The sequence below is a fragment of the Nipponia nippon genome, unplaced genomic scaffold (assembly GCF_047370975.1).
Source record: "Nipponia nippon isolate SJK-2023a ecotype South Korea unplaced genomic scaffold, ASM4737097v1 scaffold_20, whole genome shotgun sequence".
In the NCBI taxonomy this organism is placed as follows: domain Eukaryota; kingdom Metazoa; phylum Chordata; class Aves; order Pelecaniformes; family Threskiornithidae; genus Nipponia; species Nipponia nippon.
In genome coordinates, this window is record NW_028262337.1 from 1,823,156 (window position 1) to 1,844,794 (window position 21,639).

The 21,639-nt window shown below is 39.3% G+C and overlaps 1 protein-coding gene across 2 annotated transcripts in view; it reads left to right on the forward strand.

Moving 5' to 3' along the window:
• The window catches only part of GHR (growth hormone receptor), a 133,373-nt gene that overhangs the window by 26,742 nt on the left and 84,992 nt on the right, over positions 1–21,639 (forward strand). The window contains exon 2 of one of the 2 annotated variants that reach the window (XM_087759825.1): positions 16,072–16,156. The exons of the other annotated variant lie outside the window; for it this stretch is intronic. The gene's annotated coding sequence lies outside the window, so the exon portion shown is untranslated. The remainder of the gene's footprint in view (positions 1–16,071; positions 16,157–21,639) is intronic. 2 annotated transcript variants of the gene reach the window in all.

Here is a 21,639-nt window from a genome sequence, read left to right on the forward strand (position 1 = left end):
TCACCCACAGCTGTGCAGGACAGTGTGTAAACACGGCCGATGTCTGCCGGTGTTGTGATGCCATTTTAGGGTTCCCCTCACTTAGATTGGAAAGGATCTGATTTCTCTGAACCACCAACTTTCTTCACTGAAATTCTTAAATCTGTCGTTCATTAAACATCCACATTTCTTAGTAAAAGTGCCAGGTGACTCTGCTTTTTTCTTTATCATTATTTTACAGAGTAAATACTGCTAAGTTGCCCACTTGGTGTGATTCATCTTTTTTCCCTCAAGGTGATGTATAAAGAAAGCTTTCTTCTGTGTCCCTCTTGCTGTGTGTAATACCACAGTGCACAGGAGTGATGTCTGTCGTGATGTTCTGTGTGCTTCACAGCTGCATGTCAGTCATGTGGAATTAACTATTAATGTTGCTGACAAATCTCTCCACAAAAGTGAACGTAAGATAAGTGTAAGAAAAGAATGACTTTTTACAGTTCTGGCTGATTCATCACACATGCTTACAAAGGGATCTTGCCATAATTCATGATCCAGACTTGGGAAAGAAGCAGGTATCTGGCTGGTGTTAGCTTTGGCAGTAGGCGTCTTTGTAGCTTAGGGTATTAATTAAAGTTTTAAGGGCCTGAGAGATTACTTACACATCTGTGCAATTATCTTAGTGTTCAGGAATTTTTAAAAGTTTAGTTTTAAAGACCTACCTTCCTTTCTTCCTTTCTCTTCTAGGACTGGAATGGGAAAGAACAGACTGACATAAAATTTCTAAAATCATATTTCTGCATTAAATACATATTATGATAAAGGACTTCTCACTGGGGCTCAGATTAGGAACTATATTCAGAATATTGTTCTGTTGCTATTCCCTGCTGAATTTCTCCATCTGGTAATATTACTGTTTAGGAAGTGATAACATATGCATGTAACAAGTTAATTGTACAAAACCAAAATGGGTAACTTGGTTGTGCTTACTAACACAATAGTAGTCAAGCACTCCCGTCTGCGGTTGCCAGTTTTAAATTATCATGATTGTTGTAAATCATGTGAGGGGATTGTGGGAAATAGAGCTTTCAGCTTTTCATTACAAATCCCCCATTTTCTGTCCAGTGATCTAAGGGAGAGCACCACACAGCCATCTGTCTAATAGGCTGCGGTGGTGCTTTACAGACCATTACTCTCAGCACTCCAGGGGGATAAGAGTGGGAAGAAGGAACATGCCTGAATATTGCAGCGTCTTTGGGATCATAGTGCTTCTTACTAAACAGATTCATAGCTAAGAACTGAGTCCACCTCTCCATTTAACTGCTGCATCAGGGGGCACTGGCGGTTTTCCATGTTAGAAACTGTGCAGTTCTTAGCTAGTCAGCACTGGAAACGAGACGAGCGTTTTATATGTGCTCTTCTTTGCTGTATGAGAGGTGTTTCGCCTTTTTACCTTTAAAAAGTAGAATCCAACTCCAGCATACCTCAACTAATGTATTCTCTAGCCTTGTGTAAGTACATGGACCTGACAGTACACAAGTACTGTCGTCGGTGGGCAGAACAGGACCAGTTTAACAAAAACAGAACAGTTTATACAGCTACCTGTATGAACACTTTGGAGAATCAGGAGGGGAAAAGACTCTAAAGAAAAGACACTCTGAAGACTTCAAGCAGTGTGCAGAGGGAAATAAGTGTTTATTTAAAAATTAAGTCTTAATACCTTCCGCTTTCAAACTTTTCATTTTATGTCTTCAGACATTATCCATGTTGTTATGCATAAGACTAAGGTGCAGACTCTTCCCTGGAAGCCCTGTTCCTGTTGTAGATACTCTGCACTTGCTGTACAGTGACTTTGGAGAGCTCACACTGCTTCTTGGGGCTCGTTTCTTCCTGGGGTGTTTAACAAAGTGGCACTGGAAGATAATTAGTTCTTGATTAATGAGTTCTGAGCTAAGAAAAAGGAATAATTTAGTTGGTAAGTGACTGAATTGCTGGCTTAACATATAGCCCTACTACATTGTTTTCCCTGTCTAAAAATGAGGGAAGCTTATATGAGTAATGTCAAAATCACTATTCCTGTGGCTGAAGCGCACGGTATTTGGGTTAGTGTCTCTTCCCAGTTATAAGATGTTCCTAATGCTCAACTCTGCCCTGATCCTTCCTGTGGCATTTGTACTACTTGAGCACATCATATGGCCATGATGTGTATGTATGAGAGTCGAGATTTCTGAGATGCCAGTGTCTACATCTGTCGCAAATATGTGAAGTGTTCTCAGGTTCCTACTCTCTTGTTTCTGCCTGCCACACTTCACTGACTCTGCTTTGTGCTGTACCTGCTCTTCTTTTCTTAAAAGAAAAAAGATTAGAGATTGTTAAAAAGAAAATCCATATTAAAGTGGTACTCTACCGAAAATTACATCTGCCTAAGTATGTGGCATGGAAACATGTTCATCTAAAGGGAAAAATACAACAGTCATTCTTAGAGTAAATACAAATTATTATGAAAACAAGGCAATTGCAATTTTATATTCATAAATGCATATTTAGAAATAGCTTCCAAAGAAGCTATAACTCAGTTCAGTAAACAGTACAGTAACTGATATGTTTTGATTAATCAGAAGCCAGTGTGATTTTGTTCTTAGTGTGGAGAAGGCTAATATCATTTAAAAGCATTAGCTGTTTGTGCTTAATCAAAGTATAAGCAGTGGTGGTGAAATCCCTTCCGGTTGCACAGACTTACTGTTATTTTGGCATCAAATAGAAGTAACAAAGTAACTTTCAATAAAGAACTCCTTATTTCAGACAGAGACTTTTCAAATTGATAGTGTCTCTAATATGATGCCAACCAAATTTGCCTTGGCATTCTTTTGTGTTGATGTGGTAATAAAAAAAATTACATATGTACTTCAGCTGTATGAAATCTTTTGCTAAAAATGAAATCAGTGGCTTATGAACTCTAACTTGAAGACTTTCTACTTTGTGTAGCTTCAAGAGCTGTTCAAATAATTTATTTTCTGGCAAGAATTTTCTTTAAAAAAATAATTCTGAATTGCTTGAAACATCTAAAAAAGGCAGGGGGGTGATTAATTTAAGTTTTCTTTGGCCTTTAAATGTTATCTTTCACTTTCAGGTGTCCTTTAACCTTTCAAAATTAGCTTTAGGTCAAATTTTAAATATAAAAAATGTCTTTAAACAAAACATTGCCTTTTTTGTATAACATTGGAGTGGTACTAAGTTCAGGGGGAAGGAAAAAAAAAAGCTTTTTGCAGACATTTTTGTGTCTCAGTTCTGTGAAATTCAGTTTGAATTTACAGTTATTTTCAACTTATCTCAAACTGTATTTTTCAGTGTGACAAGAGAAATGGATTTGAAGTAAGAGGTAGGAGGAGCATCCTCAGCGAGACGATTTTGCATATCAGTGAAGCTGGTGTTTCTGGGTGAAATTTATGAAAGGTAAGGGAGAAGGAGGGAGCACTGTGAGTGGAGAAGTGAGAAACTCCATGGAAGCAGTCACAGAAAACAAGATTTCAGGAGTGCAGTCAGAAGAATGAGCAAAGGAGACTGAGGGTGGAATCCAGATTCTGAGTTTTGTCCAAAAACAGATCTTGAGAAACTTCATTGAGGTGTAAAAGATAGTCCTTCAGAGTCAGGGACCCAAACTAGAGGATGAGACCTCCAGCGAGTGAAAGCACTATGTTTGCTGAGTTTGAGGTGCAAATTGTGGAAAGTCTCATGATGGTTCTGGGCTGAAAGGGCAGAGGATTTTGTAAGATGAGAAATACTGAGCACATTTGTAATGGGAAAGGAGAGGCAGAAGATAGTGGAAGGTCAGAAGAAAGCCCAAAGGAGAGGAAGGGAGGAGTAGTAGGACAGAGAGCAAGAGGAGGGAGCTGAAGAAATTAGAGTAGACAAGAAAAAAATGTGCATCCACTTAATACTTGAGAGAAATCTTCAGATTGTTTCAGCATTAATCCATTCCTTTCTTCCTTCCTCAAAAATAAAAGAAAGCAGAGGGGAAAAGTCTTAGATGAACTCTTCTGGCTGGCGACCTCGTGGCTGCATTGGGATGATTGCCCGCCTGGGGAAGCTGTTAGGCAGCTCCCTAGTATGTTTTATCTGTGCTTCTCAGAGACCTCTCAGTAAGCAGAAGATTGATGTAGCCTGTAATTACCTTCCTTTTCCTGGGCTCTGCCTTAGAACAGCTTGAATGTTGGAACATAAAGTGAACATCATGTTCATTCAGTGCTCTGCGTAATGCCCCTGGAGCACTTTTTGGATACCTAGAAAAGAAGCCAGGCCTCTTATGGGCTGGCCTGGCAAAGGAGGTGTCCTTACTTTTTGGCAGAGCAGCACCACCCATTCTGTCTGAATGATGCTATCCTTGAGTCATTGCCCCCACGGGGAGAGCCGACCTGTGGGTAGGCCTGGAGATGAGCTGTTGGTTGGTACAGACTGCGCCGTCCTGTGAATTTAGTTGGTCTGTTTTGGACCTTTCTTGGTTATTTTGAAATGTTTGCCATCGACTTTCTGCTGGCTCATGGTGAATGAGACGTGCAGGTTTTTGGGAGCTGTCTCACTGACATTTTACCCTACCAGGCTTTTCTTGTCTTCCCTCTCGTCCTGCCTGTGCGGTCATTCTTGTCCCTTTGAACTAAATGTACATAGTGAATAATGTTTTATTAATCTCCTAATTTCCCTCGACATGTTTCATTCCAGCCTCTTCCTGGGCTGTTTTAGACCTCCACTTTTAATTTTTCTAAAGTGTAGTGAGTGTCATTTGAGCTCTTTCTTGCACTGTCACAGCTGCATCCATCTGTGCTCATTCAAGTATGCCCTTATTTACGCACTACTTTTCTATCGACAGGTATAGTTCTGAGAAATGTGGTAGGTCCCTACCCGCCAAGTCCTATTCATCCAGCAGCTGAAAGACGCTTAGGAGACATTCATCAAGAGTATGAACTCATTCTGAAAGATAGGCCTGAGGGGCATGACATTTAACTGTACCTGCCAATCTTGACATATCCTATAGCATCACTGTGGCAGCGAGGACAGACTGAAGGAGAGTGTCTGTTGTATGCTTAGGAAAAAAGAGGACGTGCTCTTAACCTGGTGCTTGAAAATTGCTTGCCTGTGTAAATTATCGAAGGAATTCAGTTCTTTGTTGGGGTGAAACTCTTCTGATTTCTCCTGATGGTCCTCATTTCAGCTGTGGTTACAGGAAAGGGTTGCCTCTGGCAGAAAAACTAGCACAGGAAAAATCTCATTCTGCTTCAATATTCTGTGAACTGACTTTCACAGGTGGATAGATAGAGCTGATGTGATCTCTCTGCTGGGCTCTGTATAGCAGGCTGATACTCAGAAACAACAGATTCATGGAACAGTAACTGCAGCTTGCTTTGGTATTTCAGTCTGACTTTATGTGATAATTTTCATACAAAATTCATTAGCTTGTTTGGAGAAAAGCACTCAGTGCAGTGAGAAGCACTCTCAGCTTCTCACACCACTATTGCAACCCAAGTCGCTGGAGAGGATGTCTTTCTTTTTTTAGATCTCTGCTACCTAAGTACAATATATTTCATAAAAGGGTCAAATCATTGATCGCTCAAAAGTTACAAGTCATAAAATTATCAAAACGTCAAAACGTTCTGATACCAACATGTGGTCTGAGGACTTTAGTGCTACTTTAGAAGGAAACAAAGCACTATGCAGATTGCATAAATCTTAGGTTATCTATGCATTTTTTTCAGATCTGTGACCAAATCCTGAAATGATACTTTTCTCTTATCTTTATAACCATGGTTGTGAGTTTTCAGTCTGACAGTGGTCTATTGTATAATTCATGCTGCCTTGGCAATCTAACTGCTGTCCACTGTTCTGATTCATCATTTTTGGCAAGGCAAGGTAGCATGCACCAGAGTTATGGAGAATAAGTTGAACTGAAATTTGTTTGAAATACACTTTTTTTTTAACAATGTTTCTTTTCAGTATAACTTATTTTTGTTTATCTGTATAGATCACTTGTTTTCATTCTGAGTTTGGTATTTTATTTTTTAAAATCATGTTCAGGTTTTAATTCCAGAAAACTGACTTTATTTTTCTTTATGCCCAGTACACAACTGCTTGCAGAAATAACTACTTGTCAGTAATCTTTTCAAAGCTTCACAGTGTAACAAAATTAAACCCTTGATCCCCTATCTAGATTCTTAAACACTGACAAGATAAATTAGAGGTTCATTAAATTAATGATTCAGTAATTAAAAAGGAAGATTCAGAGGAAAGGCTTAGAAGAATGGATGAAGTATAAATGAACTCTGCATTAAAGTTACCATTAAGCGGAAGCACAATGAATCATAAATTGCATCTGTACAAATGCACATGCTTTCTGTGGGGAGACAGTAATTATTATGCCCAGGAGCATTCTCTGTAACATCTCCCACTCAGTTACTGTCAGCATCAATTAGTCCATTATGATGAAAACTTCTGAAATGATCTGAGGTTAAAAAGAAATGAAAAACCCAAATCTCTTTGCTTTAGGTTTTTTTCCTGTTGTAAATAGTTGGGAGGCATTGATAACTTGCAGCTCTGTTTTATACAAAGGCAATAAAATTTACAAACACATTGGTAAACATACCCTAGAAATGCATGAAAACTGCAAATGCCTTAATTTTTTAATGATGTCATTTACCATCAAATTATAAGTGTTTCATAAGGAAGTTATTAGAGATTATCTGATTTGGCATCTGGTGATGTCTTCAGCAATCCCTTGTGATATCTGCATACTGAAATGGGAAGAGGAAGCACTCTCCATTTCTTTTCATTTAAAGTATTAAGTGAGTTACCTGATTCTCTTTTGCAATTACTCGGCATTTCTGTCATGTACCATATAACCAAACATGAGAGAATTGCTGAGAAGTACTTATATGTTATATTACATAAGTGTATATATGCAAATACATAAGTACATTTATATTCCTAATATAGTCTCTTATTGGCTACAGGCTGGAAGCTGTCTGAATCCCGCCATCAGTGGCGCTCCTGCCAACCCCTGAAAATAGGCTTCTTTGAATTCCTGAGTCTGATTTAAGATTGTTGATTTAATATTTTTAGAAGAGAAAACAAGCCTAAATAAGGGGAGAAATAATTGGCTAAAATGTGAATTGCCCAAGATACATATTCTCACTTGGCGTCTCAGGGAAAACACACTCTGGAGGAATTCTCCACCCCACTCCTGTGTTAATTTTGACCATTCCACCCCCAAAAAAATTCCTGCCACAGATACTTTCTGTTCCCTAGTTAGTCACATGTAAAGAAACCTTAATTTTTGATACTGATGCTCTTACAGTTGGACTCTGTTTTGCATCAGATGGGCAGCACATTGTTTTGCACCTTTCCTGGGATGTATCAAAAAGACTTCAAGCTAAAGAGGCAGTGTGGATGCAAAATACCCATGAAATTCAGAAGCAGGATGTAAGAGAAAATAAATGACAGCCATGACAAGAACTCAACAACATGAAACAGATGTGTGATACAAACACATATCATATGCATAAATCCTGTAATTAAAATGTATACATGTATGCAATCACATGCAGTCTTAGGGAAGAAGGATGGAGGGGTACGGATTAAATGCTCAGATTCCCCAGGTGCCTTGCTGTGATCGACTTGCAGGGAGGTATTCTGGAGCTGTGTTCCTTTTTTTTTTTATTGATTTGAGTATTACCCAAAAGCAAATGGGGACTGCTTTTAAAATTGAACTGAAGAAAAATATGAAAGCAAATACATATTGTCATTGCTGGATAGGGGCCAAAATTTGTGACATGGGAAATCTCTTCTGGGTCTCTAATTCCATGGGTGTTATAGGCAAGTAATGCCATGTCATCTTCACTGAGATAAGGAGCTGGATTTGAGATGGCCCCAGGTGAAATATTTGACTCTGAAATAAAATACTGAATGCCTTCAGCTGAGAACTTTACAAGATTTTTATTTTTCTGATCTAGTAATTTTTTTCTGGTAGAGTCATTCTTCAGATTCAGATTTTAGAAACTAGAAATGTTTGAAAGCGTGAAGAAAAGGAAGACTGAAATCAAGAAATGGTTCTTCTTAAGCAATTACAGAGTTTGCAAAACCACTGTTAAAAGTCATAGTGTATATGGCTCCCGCAGCTTTGTTAAACAGAGACCTCTCTAACATTAAGGCTCTTTGTTATCCAAAATTGTGGAGGAGAGCCAGAAGAGAAATATATTTAGAATATGAAAATACACAAAGTACATGTGTAGCTTGCAAATAATTCATCCCAGAAAACTAACAGAAGGCAATAGAAAAGCCACAACTAAAATGTAAATGTTAGTGAATCTTATTGCCTGTTGTATGAGACCACATTAGTGATTGTTGATGAACAAAAATGTGATCAATATTTGATATTAATAAAATGTTTATTTTTAACATGATTATTACATTCACTGATATTCCAGTAGTATTTGAAGCCACAAGTATCTCAGCATATTGCAGGAACGGCTGACGAGGCTTGGATGCCTAACTCAAGGAACAGCCCATGGCTTAGGGATCTAGAGTGGGTGGAGGAGCTACGTTTTATCCCTTCAGCCCCGCGTGCGTACGCACCTCTGAGCTGCACTTTTCACTCCTGGCTGACTTCAGCATCTTCCTTCTTAGCAAACTTCTGAAAATCTGTTTCGTTAATGCTTAATCTATTCACGTGCACTCTTTGTTGATAGCACCAGTCATGCTGATCTTGGAGCTGTACTCTCAGCGGTGTAGGTTTTAGGCATTGCTCTGCATAGCCAAGATTCCCTGACTCTGCAAAAGGGCTGAGGAGGTTGCAGCTCAGGACTGCAAAGCTTAGAACCATCTGACTGCAAAAGTACGGAGAGAGGAGAAGATCAGTCTGAGTCTGTTTTGCTGCATTCTGTAATTTTGGGTGCTCGTAAAGCATTTTCTTCGTATTTTCTCCTTGTCTTGGGGAAATCTGACCCCTGCTAAATTGAAAGTGAACCTGTACAATGATAAATGTTAGCTTTTTGGGGAACGGAAGTGATGGAGCATTCCGTGAGCAGTCAGTGAGGCAGGAGTAGCTGTTTTGGGATAGAACAAGAAACTGGGCTTTTTGGATTTGCTGTTGAGTGAAGAGAAGGTTGAAGAAAGTGTCCACCATCTTAGTTCACAGGTAGTGCTTTGTTTCAATGTGAGCCATTTGTGGAACTTGTAAGCCAGTCATTTAGAAATGAAGGTCTTTAATAATGCTTAGGATAGCAGCTGCAACACTTGACGGCCAAATTAAACTCAAACGTAGCAGTGATGGACATTAGGTAAATTTGCTGCTACCCCCTAAATCTCCCTCCTTCGTCCTCGAGAGCACTCTCCTAAGGTGCAGATTACACCATTTCCAAAAGTGGGGAGGAAATGAGAGCTATGGAGGTTTTACCTTTGCCAAAGTTACATACGAAGCCACCAGTAAGCCTGAAATAAAATGTGTGTCTCTGAATGTTAAGCCCTGTACTTTAAAGCACTAAAGTGCTCACTCACTGTGCTCATTAGTCATGAGCTTTTTTGATCCAGTAAATTTTGTTTGTATGTTTCTGTATTAACAGTTTGCCAAATCGTCCCATACACTGTGTTTTTTCTTAGAGCAGTGACAATTTTGGCAACATGCATTTAATAGGTGATTTTCTTAATATTCTGTATTTCCTTTTGGAAAAATGTTTTCTTCTCCCTTCTTACAGTCCTAGTTCCGTGAACCACAGTTCCTGTCCTTGCAGTAGTTTTTGTCTTCAGTTAAAATGAACAGCTTTGTTCTCCCATATCCTTTTATATTTTATTTGCATATTTAGAAATGTTTAATCAAAAAGGAGTGGGAGATGGTGAGAGGAAAGGGAATCATATTATTCAAAACCCGGGCTTTCCTCTTTTTTTGCAGAAAATCATCTGGAGCTGGCTGATCATGAGTCAACAATGTCATCCTCTTACAAAAAGAAAGATATAGTAGGATGTATAAAGCTGAAAGAGAACTACCTGAGGTAGTCCTTTCAGCTTAGCTTTGATAAAGCCTCAGACTTGGGCTAACTGGACAGAGTCCAGAGGAGAGCTATGAGAATGATCAGCAATCCAGAAAACTTAGTTGAAAAATTGGTTTTGTTTCATCTAGAGAGGAAGGGAAGTATAACAGTCTTAAGGTATGTAAAAAAACATGGAAAAAGAGTGGGGAATAACCTATTCTTCATTCTCATGGGGAGGGGAAAAAAAAGTAGAGGGACTGAATTACATCAATAGAGACTTGAGGTACGTATTAGAATAACCTTCCTAGTGGCAAGAGTAGTCATGCGTTGGGATAGATTGCCTGGGGAGGCTGCAAAATCTTTGCAGGTCTTCACTGGTCTTTAGAAAAATCCAGTAGGCAAAGATGAGAGTCAAGCAAGAATTAATTGATCTGGCTGCAAAGAGTGGGAGTGGACCAGATAATGTCTGGCAGTCCTGCCCAGCCATATTTTCTGTAGTTCTGTTACACAGGTCGCCAGTTACTCATACCCAGTAATTTGTTTTACTTGAAAAGCAAGTTGAAGTGATGGAGATTATTTTTTTTAATTCAGCCTCTAGTAAATTCCAGTTTTCACTTTATTTCATCCTTGTAATCCTTGTAAAAGATTTTTTTTTTCCTTACTTCTATTCTTGATTCCTCAGTATCTCTTCTACTTCATTAAAGAGCAATGTAGTGTTCATAGCTTCTTCCACATACAGGTTATTATCAGGTACAACTGAGTAATCCATTACATATTTTTCTCAAGCTGGGGCTATTATCTTAATTATAAAAAGATGCCCCAGACTTGAAATAACATTTTTAGGTCCTTGCTCTTTCAAAGTTTATTAGTCTCTTAAGTGTGGACATGAGAACTGGCTACAATGATCCACTAATACATCTTTCTTCTCAGTTTATATTTGGTATTTCCCTGTTAATTTATCAAGAAAATTTCCCTTCTAAGTTACTGATATGTCAGCAACAGTTTCAGCTAGTAGAGTTCTGGATTTCAAGCTGCCCAGATCTCAAAATACTTTACGTAAACATTGACTAAATTATTCTTCATAACATTCCTCCAGCTCAAGCAGATAATTAACTGTAGCTGGGAATATGACATGTTTCACTCATAGAAGACAGCCTGAATTTCTGGATACCACGAGAGCTATCTTGTATGTCAAGTGAAATCACTACCTACTTAGAAAGTTTGGCCTTCTTGTCTGTTTGCATCCTTTACAATGCTGACGGTTTCTTTTATAACCCAAAGTAGTGTATTAATTCCTATATTTGGCCTTGGACTGCAGTGCAGACCTCCTGAGCTATCCTGTCCACAGATATACTTGTAAGCATAATGCAGTGGAAAACATACATTCACCTTTCATCCCTACTGTGAGTGCCAAAACAAATATCAGTTGTTACTCAGCTTTGTGCTGCTAAGAAAATGTTCTGGTTATTGTTACGTCAAAGAAGCAAAGACTGCCAAATCTGTAAGAAGAGAAATGTGGTTCAGTGAAGTATTTAAAATATGAAGGGCAAGATTTATTGTTAAGACGCTTAAGAATATGAAGAGGTTGAAAGGGGAAAAAGAGGCTCTGATTTGGAACTAGACTGTGACCCCTTGTCCAGAGTATGCCGATGAGGCAAGTGGAAGGGTTAAAGGAGGAAAACAGGTTAAAAGCCTTAGCTATCTGAATAGAGGAAAAAAACGAAAGATGATGGAAGGTTCTTACGGGTTTTGTTAATGTTTCCTTGAAAGTATTTAGGGAATTCCTGTGCAGAGAAGAATGTTGATGGGAGAATTTAAGGGGTGAGTTCACAGTTGCAAAATGGTATTTCAGCTGAGGATATGAAACCTCATTACATTAGAGAAGTAAAGTTTGAAGGTAAGAAGTTTGAATCTAAGAGGGATCATAGAATCATAGAATATCTCAAGTTGGAAGGGACCCATACGGATCATCAAGTCCAACTCCCTGCTCCTTGCAGGACTACCTAAACCATATGACTCAGACCATTGTCCAGGCCCTCCTTGAACTCTGGCAGGCTTGGTGCCATGTCCACTTCCCTGGGGAGCCTGTTCCAGGGACCGACCACCCTCTCGGTGAACAACCTTTCCTAATGTCCAACCTGAACTTCCCCTGATGCAGCTTTATTCCATCTGCTCATGTCCTGTCACTGGTCACCAGAGAGGGGAGATCAGCACTGCCCCCTCCACTGTGATGAGGGCACCCCTCAGCCTTCTCTTCTCCAGGCTGAGCAAGCCAAGTGACCTCAGCCCACTTCTCCTAAGTCTTGCCCTTGAGGCCTTTCACCATCTTGGTCGCTCTCCTCTGGACACACTTGAATAGTTTGATGTCCTTCTTACATAGAGGTGCCCAAAGCTTCACACAGTACTCAAGGTGGAGCCGCACCAGTGCAGTGCGGAGTGGGGCAATCACCTCCCTCGTCCAGCCAGCTACGCTGTGCTTGATGCACCCCTTTTGGCTGCCCTTTTGGCTGCCAGGGCACACTGTTAACTCATATTCAACTTGCCATGAAATGGATGGAATGACTTGGTTGGAGAAATCTTAAAAATGCATGTGAAGAACCCATTTTTCCTTCTGTTCAAGACAAGTATTTTCAAAGCAGGTTCAGGAGAAAGTAGTTTGGGACTCTCAGCAAGTGCCACACATCACAATTGATGCAAACTGGAGAGACGAATAAAACACATATCAGATACAATCAGAATAAAACTCAGGCAAATTATGTTTTCCTTGAGCTTAGTTGTAGAGGAGTTGTTTAACTGGAAATGGATAGAAGTACAGTACAGGAAAAATACAATAAAGAGAAAATAAGGATTCTGTAGGCCAAATCTTACAAGCACAAACACTCTGGAAACAGTTCATCGCAGATGCCAGAGATCCTCTTATGCACCTGTTGGTAGCCCAGCATAATGGAGGGGCAGGACTTCTGAACAGCATCAGGACTTGTGAATCCAGGTCATGTGTCTGCCTGGAAATAATCCATCCTTCCTCAATGGCTCATGCAATCATAGGATGTCCATAGTTTACCATCTTTCTTCCAAAGCCTGTCATTTATATCCTCTTCTTTTTGTCTGCTGCCAGCAACTTTTCAATTCCATATCTAAACATACAGAATCATGGAATCACAGGATCATTGAGGTTGGAAGGAATCCTGGAGATCATCTAGTCCAACCCTCCTACTCAGAGTGAGGTTTCATTAAGGCAATTGCCCTGGGCCATGTCCAACTGGGGTTTGAGTATCCCCAGGCTCCACAACCTCTCTAAGCAACCTGTTCCACTGTTTGATCACCTCTTCAGTGAAAAAGGTCATTAATGAAGATACTAAACAGTATTTACCCTTGGGCTACTTCACTAGTGACTAGCCATCAGCTGGACTTTGTGCCACTGATTGAAACCCTTTGACTGGGCATTTCGCCAGTTTTCAGTCAACTTCACTGTCCACTTACCTAGTTTGTACTTCATCAATTTGTCAATGAAGATTTTACGTGGGACAGTGTCAAAAGCCTTTCTAACTTTTTTTCAGTACTGGGCCTTTGCTTAGATGCTCTTTTGAAGACCAAAAGATCTTTTGGCACATTCGGGTCCGTCTCATCTTCTCCAGTTTATTATTTTTTGGTAGGTTAGCATGGGACGTACTGAGAAAATATAATGGGCACAGATCCTCACATCCCAATCAAGGGAGTGATGAATCTCAGTCTGTTTCTTAGTTTGTGAAGCAAACTAGTCTTGGATGGGTCCTATCTTAACTCAATGCTGCAATCCTTTTGTTTGCCACGTGGATTAGAATAATCAAATGCTTTTCTGAGAAAATATGTGTCTCTGAAAAAGCCTCACCTGTATAGTTTATTCACACAAATCTGTGTTCTCCTTTTGCTGAAGCTGCAGTTTTTCCAAGAATTATTTAAAAGGTGGCTGCTTGCCATTTAAGCATCTAGCTCACTGCCTTATGTGCGGTAGTGCCTCTTCTTCACACATAATGAAGTGTCAGATCCAAGTGCAAATATAACTGTCTTCATGCTTGTGTGGCTTGTTCTAAACTGCAATATTGCAAATAAACAGTGTCACTGCGTGCAGTCTTTGTGCTATCATGACTTGCTACCAAGAGTGAAACAAAATGTTCTGAGTACAATTAGGTAATCAGAAGTTAGGACATTTCCCTTTTCTTGGCCATAAATTAACTAAGTGATCTTTTCTGCTGTTGAGCAGGATTTCAAAATATTTTGGAAAGATTACTGGAATAATTTCCCATGTCCTATTGTAGTAGGATTCTGACTTTGTCACATGGAGATCATTTCCACTTGATAATACCCTACCAAGTGTTTTGAAACAGGAATTTGTCAGTAGTCCTTGGTAGCTCACTTCAGTCAACAGCTGCCTTAGACTTTACAACTTTGTTTCAGTCCTCTCTGAAATTAAGAGTTCTTTTGAAAATCAGCAATTAAATCAACATAAGATTCTTTATAGAATTATATATGAATGGGACACACAATCAGTTAGATTCTCAGCCTGATGAAATGTGAGCACGCTCTTTCTGAAAAGCGGGATATTGGAACTTGGCTGTGCACATTATGGGGCAGATTAGGTAAAGACGTACCACATATGGACCTGTCTAGTCCTCTTGTTTCATGATGTGAACCAGGAGAGAACCCTGCTTACAGGTTTCACTTTAGCCAGCCACACACAGGATGATTTATTTAACCTTGATTGCTGTTGCATATTATTCTTACTTTTGCATGGAAAATGCCTTCTACTATTTTCAAATGTCTGTTTAATTTTTCTCTCTGTTCAGTTCAAGGATTTTCTCTTTTGGGGGTGGTGGTGTTTTGTTTTCTTTTTTTAATATAAATACAGAGATGACACTTAGCCTTTTACACATTGCACTGAAGAATGATTTCTGAGAAATATGATGAAATTGTCACTCACAATCACATTTTTCTTTCGATTACTTGTTCAGGGATCTATCCATACATTGAAATGATATACATAACAGGAAGAAAATTCTATGGGTAAAAATCAAGATTCCTGCCGCTCTTTCTTAAGCCAGTGCTAGTACTCAGTCAAGGAAAACTCTCTTTTAAAATATTGCTTTCTTCTTGTTAAGGCTAGGGCAGCGTGGCCCTAGGCATTCAGTCTGAATGTATATAGCATGTTTTTAGATGTTATTTGTGGGGTTTTGCAGACTGCTTTCTTTTCCTGGTTATTTAAAGAGCCCAGTACTGTGAAATCCGGTCTTCTTTTCATACTCCCACCCACTAGAAACCAAATTATTATGAATTATTCAATTAATGTGGGCACCATGGCTGACTTTTTTAAATGCTTGAAAAAGCTGACTTGCATCCTTGGGAAGAAGTAACCTGCCATCTTGAGTTAATGTTATTTTTATTTAAATATAGAAGTACTACTAATTCAAAACCATTTTAGATGTTGCTGCTGTGCCAAATATCATGGAAGTGATAATGTGCTTAGGAATTCTGAACATAACAAATGACGTACTTCTTTTTTTTTTTCACGGCATGCCGTCTTCCTGAAACTTACACACTGTCCTTTTAGAGAAAAAGGAAATGTTACTTTCTTAAAATTACAATTTTACAAGTTACTACACTGTAATTTATTGTCTAAAGTACTAGTAGTGAGATACTACTCATCCACACCCCCTTCTTGGTGATTCAGCGTTTACTTCCAGTCCAGCTGATTTCCACCGTGGATGTACATTGAAAATGAGTCTTGATCAGGCACCCTGACTTCTCTTTGCCATTTAAGTCTGTGTTCATGCATTTTAATGTCAAGGTTAGCGTGGGATCCTGCGGCTTGGCCAGCCCCCAGCGACACAGGGGGGTTCAGGCAGCCGCTGCTGTTTGAGCGAGAAGCCCAGGTGCTCTGGTCAGGGCTGTTGTGCAGACTGCCCAGCTGGTGGCCTTTCCCGAGGTGGCCTTCCCCCAGGGACAGCAGTGCCAGGACACTCCCTCAGATTTTGTTATGTCGCCTTCCCGCCGCCGGTGACCTTTGCTGTTCCAAAACTCATCTCTTGTCTCTGTTTACCCTGATTTCGTGTAGGTGCTGGGATGGCCAGAGAAGGTCGCGATTTGCAGTTGAGCTGAGGGAGGCGTGAAGCATCATCCATCCCCTGCTGACATTTCAGGTAGTGTGATAAGTTTTACCTTTCCTGCAAGTGACTTTATTATGAATGTTGGCTAAGCAGAGCGATCAATAGTATCCTGTAGCGCTTTGCAGATAATCCTCACAGATCCCATGGTCTGTTTCTACAGAAGGTGATAATGATAATATGCAGTGTACAGTATTCTGATTGGCATCCAATCATCATATTTTATTAACAGAGATATTTGAATTAAGACTATCAAATTCAATCCCAATGTAAATTGATGGCTTCAAGCCCATTTCTACTAATCTCTAGTAGCCAGCATTTGAGACAAAGGACTCAGTAACTGGTAGAAGTGCTTAAAAAACATTTTTCCATGTCAGAGAAAAATTATTATGCTGTATTTTAATGAGCCATTTCTCATTTATAATGTTATTTAAAGTATTAATTGCCTGACTTTTTAAATGCACAATATTGAAACAAATAGAGAAAAAAAAAATCTGTTTTTCCAAGGAGAGAGAACATGAAAATGCATACCAGAACATTGTAGATAACAAATCCTGGTTTAAATGACACTTAAATGGGACCTAGTTTGAATGTATGTATTGGGTCTAATTCATCTCTGGAGTGTATTACCGAAAGCTTAATGAGATTACAGTGGGGTAAATCTGAATCAAATATCAGAAATACACTGTGGTATAGGGGATTCAGAGCTATGATTGCTCATGCCGTGGAACGGCAAAGCTGTTATCTGGTGTTAGTTAAATGGCTGCATGAGACTTCACAGCTGCTATCTGTGTACTATAGCAGTTTTATGAGACTTAACTGGCTATTCCTGTCTAAGTGTGCACAAATGTAATGTCATTAAATAGAAGAGAAATTCTAGACACTTTTTGCTTTGGTTGCGATAACAATACGTAAAACTTGCCACCCTGTGTCCATGTTTTTAATGTTTCTGAAACCAGATGGTGGAATTCTAGATGCCTTCATTGCACCATGGATCTCTGCTTGGGAGACTTGTCTAAGGATATAGCAATTCCACTAACAAAATAAGAAGGTCAGAAGAGTGAAAAGTTACTTGTAAAAATGCTTGTAAAGTAGGCGTAACTTAGAGTCATCAGGGACTTCCTCAGCCAAAGCCTTCTTTGTTGTGGTTACTATGCCTTCTCATACAGAGTTAAGCACACCTGAAAAACAATTTATGAATGACTTCTCTCATTGTATAGCTGAAGCATGGCAACACAACCATACAGAAAGCTGCTTCTGTGCTCTGTTTTCCTGGCTTTCTGTGCCCAGCGAGCCAGTCGATCCCTAGCTAAGCTGTCCATTCCCATTCCTCTGTGAGCAGCGGTGCAAGAAGGGTGCCCAGCACTGGGCGCACACAGCTTGGACGTGGGGTCTGGCCTCGCTTCTCAGCTCCACCACAGGCTGACACAGGGGTTCTGCCACCCTCTGCAACCTTGTTGTGTTTCAGTTTCCTATTTGTAAATGAAAGCTAATAGTCCTTAACTTCCAGAAGGGACCAAAGAATCACAATCCTTGGAAAATGCTGTTACTCACACAGTGCCTGTCATATTTGATGTGATATTGACACTGTATTACCAGGGGAGAGTTCAAACCCTTTGCATTCAAGTGTGACCCTGGGCTTGGAAATGGATAGTGGATCCCTGGGCGGTAAAAATAATTTCTGTGGTGCTTTCTCACTTGGTATTTTCCAGTAACTAGGGATAAAGAACATTTTGGCACAGGGAAGAGCAACTAACTTAATCCAAGGATAACATGATCATAGGGGAGGGGAGATGATGCTGACCAGGTGTCTTGAAAATGACATGTCTGAATTTATATTACCTATGCCAAGTTAGTTTTAGATCAGGAACTGGAAATGTGGTAATTGTCCCCATGTAGATCAATTAATGGCTTAGCCTTCATATATTTGCCTTTCAGTACACATTTGGCAATACCAGCCCCAGACTCAGTCATCTGGAGGCAAGTTTACTGTTCATCTATTCTGTGAAATTGAGACATTTAATGCATTGGGCACAGTGGGAAATGTTCATCTGCACATTTTCTAGGCTGTGATTAATAAAGTCTTCTACTCTGAATGAGGTTTTTGTTTATCCTAAATGAATGTGTCGCATTCTTTCCTTAAAAATTAAACAGATGCCATGTTATTTCAAGTCTTGGATACTGAAAGTGACCCATAGATGTGGCGAGAGTAGTTTGTGCCTCATGGACATTTACAATCCCAACGGAAGATAACACGAGGCACAGCTTTAAATAGATTTTGACAGTGTTGGTAGTTCGGCTGAATATGCTGGAAAAAAAATAATATCTGGCCAAAAGTAGCAGAGATGTTTGTAAAATAACTGCTGTAAAATATTGCAGTAACCGTAATTTCTTTAGCTATTAACACTTATCCAGCTACCAGGTCAGCACACCTCTCTGTCCTTTAAATAAAGCTCTGCTAAGTTGCTTGCTGTGGAATACAACCTATGGAGCATGGAAGCCGTTTGTGGTGCTCTGAGAGCCTGAGAAGAGCTGAGTATGGAAATAAAATTGACTGTTCCTCAACAGTTTGGAAAAAACTTATAGGAACACAGGGCTGCTTCTTCTAAACAGCCTTTTAAGTTCAGGGAAGGTCTTCCCTACACTGAAAATGTCAATAATATGATAAATGTATCCATTGGTTTAATACCAAGATGCCATCTCATCCGGCAACTTGTTTGGTGATGTTAGGCTACCACAAACTAGGTATCCACCATGTCTGGGTTATGTCTGCTAGTTTGTGACTGGGATCAGATCCAAATCCTTTGATGATACTGTTATGAATAGATCAGAGACATATATGCTTAACTAAAAAAAAAAACCCAGACCACTTTTTTTTTTTTTTAGCTTTATCGCTATTGTTTATACTTTTGCTTTATCAGTTCATCATACAATTTGAAGGGTTTGCTTTTTAGCATTTAATGATACAGTCATCAGTAGGACAATTTAATTTGCTGTTAAATTGAGTTAAATTCTGCTGCTGTTGAGTCATATGTTACTGCAGATTTGAAATCAAAGTTAATATTCAGTTTGAACAAGTCTGGCAAAGTCAGGTATTATGTCCTGGCAAAGGGCTACAGGCAGTCATATTTTATTAACTACTGTGCATAAAATAGAAAGGAAACTAGGAATATTAACATTAAAATATACTGCACAAAGTATTTACTAATGGTCTTTTTTCTTTTAAAGATAATGCTCTGCACTCATTGGTAGCCACTTTTATTCTGGCTCTTGTTTCTGAGTGAAGTATCTCATAAATATGCTGCTTGGGAATTATTTGTGAAAAATAGATCTTCCAGACTAAATATACTACACTGAACCGGTGCAAAGAACCAGGCTAGATAAATCTCTGGAAACCTATCCTCCCACATAGGGCTCAGTGTACTTTAAAAATGCACTCCAGCAAATCAAGTCTTACACTGCACCTACTACTGTAGGGTTTATTATGCGTGACTAGTAAAAATATGTCCATATGGTCTAATCTTTGCAATAGTACGTGGGAAGTAAATCTGGATTTTGGAAAGACTAAGCTCAATATTCCCACTTAGCTGCAGTGGTCCTGCACATCCAACTCTTACCCCATCAACCCTCTGTATCTTACCCCATGCACCCTCTATGTCCTGTCCCGGGGAAGCAGCTCATGCCTTTCGCCACGCTTTGCAAGCAACCCTCCTCTTCCCATCTTTTTTCTTCATGAAGACAGTTGCCCTCCTGTTTCCATCACTAGCAGACATCAAGAAATAGGAAAAAGGCAGGGAGGGAAGCAAGGGGCTGGAAAAGCACAGATGAGCATATCTTCCTGCACTGATGGCAGAGGGAGGAGGCCAAGCTCTCCTTTGGGCTGTGGCTGGCAGAAGAAGCTGGGGGCGGTCAGGCAGCCTTCACAGCTTTAAAGCTGTTTCTCATCTCCTTCAGGCAGAAGTGACATAGGCTGGATGGCATGGTTTCATGGGCTAGGTCTGGTTTATGAACTGCATGCCATAAATTAAAACCTACTTAAAGAATCCAAATTTCATTAAAGAAAGAAATGCTAGTCCTCTTTTTCAGATGTTTCTCTGTAAAGCTATACCACCATCGCTATTAATTTGTGCTACAGCTCCTAGTAACAGCTGCTTGTTACCATATCAGATGACTTTCAGCCACACCAGTAAATTAAATGTACTACTCCCATCAGGACAAATTCTTCTTGAAAAAAATAGCTTTTGGGTTGTTTCAAATAAGATAGTTGCTTAAAAAAAATCATATACCATATGATACAAGGTTCCTAACATTTCTGTAGTATGATACTTTTTCAGGCTCGTAACTGTTCCATAGATCCTTTATCAAACATGTATGCAAGAATACCTAGCAGTATCTATAGCAAGATCTAGAACAAGTATCTATATCAAAGGAATGCACATATTTTAATTAAGAATTAAAATCTTAAAAAAAAAATTTCCTCTAGTATGGAACAAAAAGACATAGTGAAATTAAAACACAACTGCAAGCTGTACATTTTGAGGACTTTGCTACTGTGCAAAGATACAGCTGTTGGGTACCTCCCTACCAGCTGACCTATTCAGGAGAAACCTGTGCTTTTTCTCTGAGTTTTATATGTCTACCATAGAGTGTGTCTGAGACTGGAAGAAAGCCTGCTCTCCTAGGGAGATAAAGGCTCAATTCCAGGCCAGCCAAAACCAGACCCTTCTTTAGCCAAGAAACTAATTTATAGACCACCAAGTAATCCTGCAATTCATTGTTCTCTGCAGCCCATAGAACAGCTGACATCTGGATTCACTCCCTAAGCTATGAAAGGACTACAGACTTTGAGGGGCTTGGGCTTTTTTTGTATGTGATTAAAGCACCCTGTGTCAATTTATATTCAGAGCTAACTGGTTGGTAAGCTGTCAAAAATCTTTGCAGACTATCACTTTTAAAATCTCTGAAAGCAGCAACAGAAGAATATCTTCCTTGAATGAACTATACTTATTCTTTCATTATTCATTCATTATTCTTTTGTGTATGAGTCCAGTTACCTGTTATCAAGTCTGATTGCTGAAGAAAAACTTAAATGCAATAAGTGAGCTAAAAATCAGGACTAATTTATGCATCAGGGCAATTCAAAACTCAAAGCTCCATCTGCTGTGATATTCCACAGTTTTAGTAATGCTGTGAAAATTATAATCTATGCAGAAGTTATTTGTCTAATGCTGCCATACGCTTTGTAATAGAACCTAAGAGTAGTCAGTCTCATCATGCTTATTGTGAACATGGTTGCTTACGCAGGATTCAAGTGTGAATGGTAAGTGTCATACATATTTTAGGAGCAGATGATATCGTTGTTAATGACTTCAAAAAAAAAAAAAATTTTTTTTATATGGTAAGGTTTTTGTAAAAATAGAAGCCTTTTATCTCTCAAAAAAATAAACTTCCCTGTGATATTAAAGTTATTCAGTGTAAGAACCACAAAAAGGAATATTCATACTCTTTCCCTTCTGCAC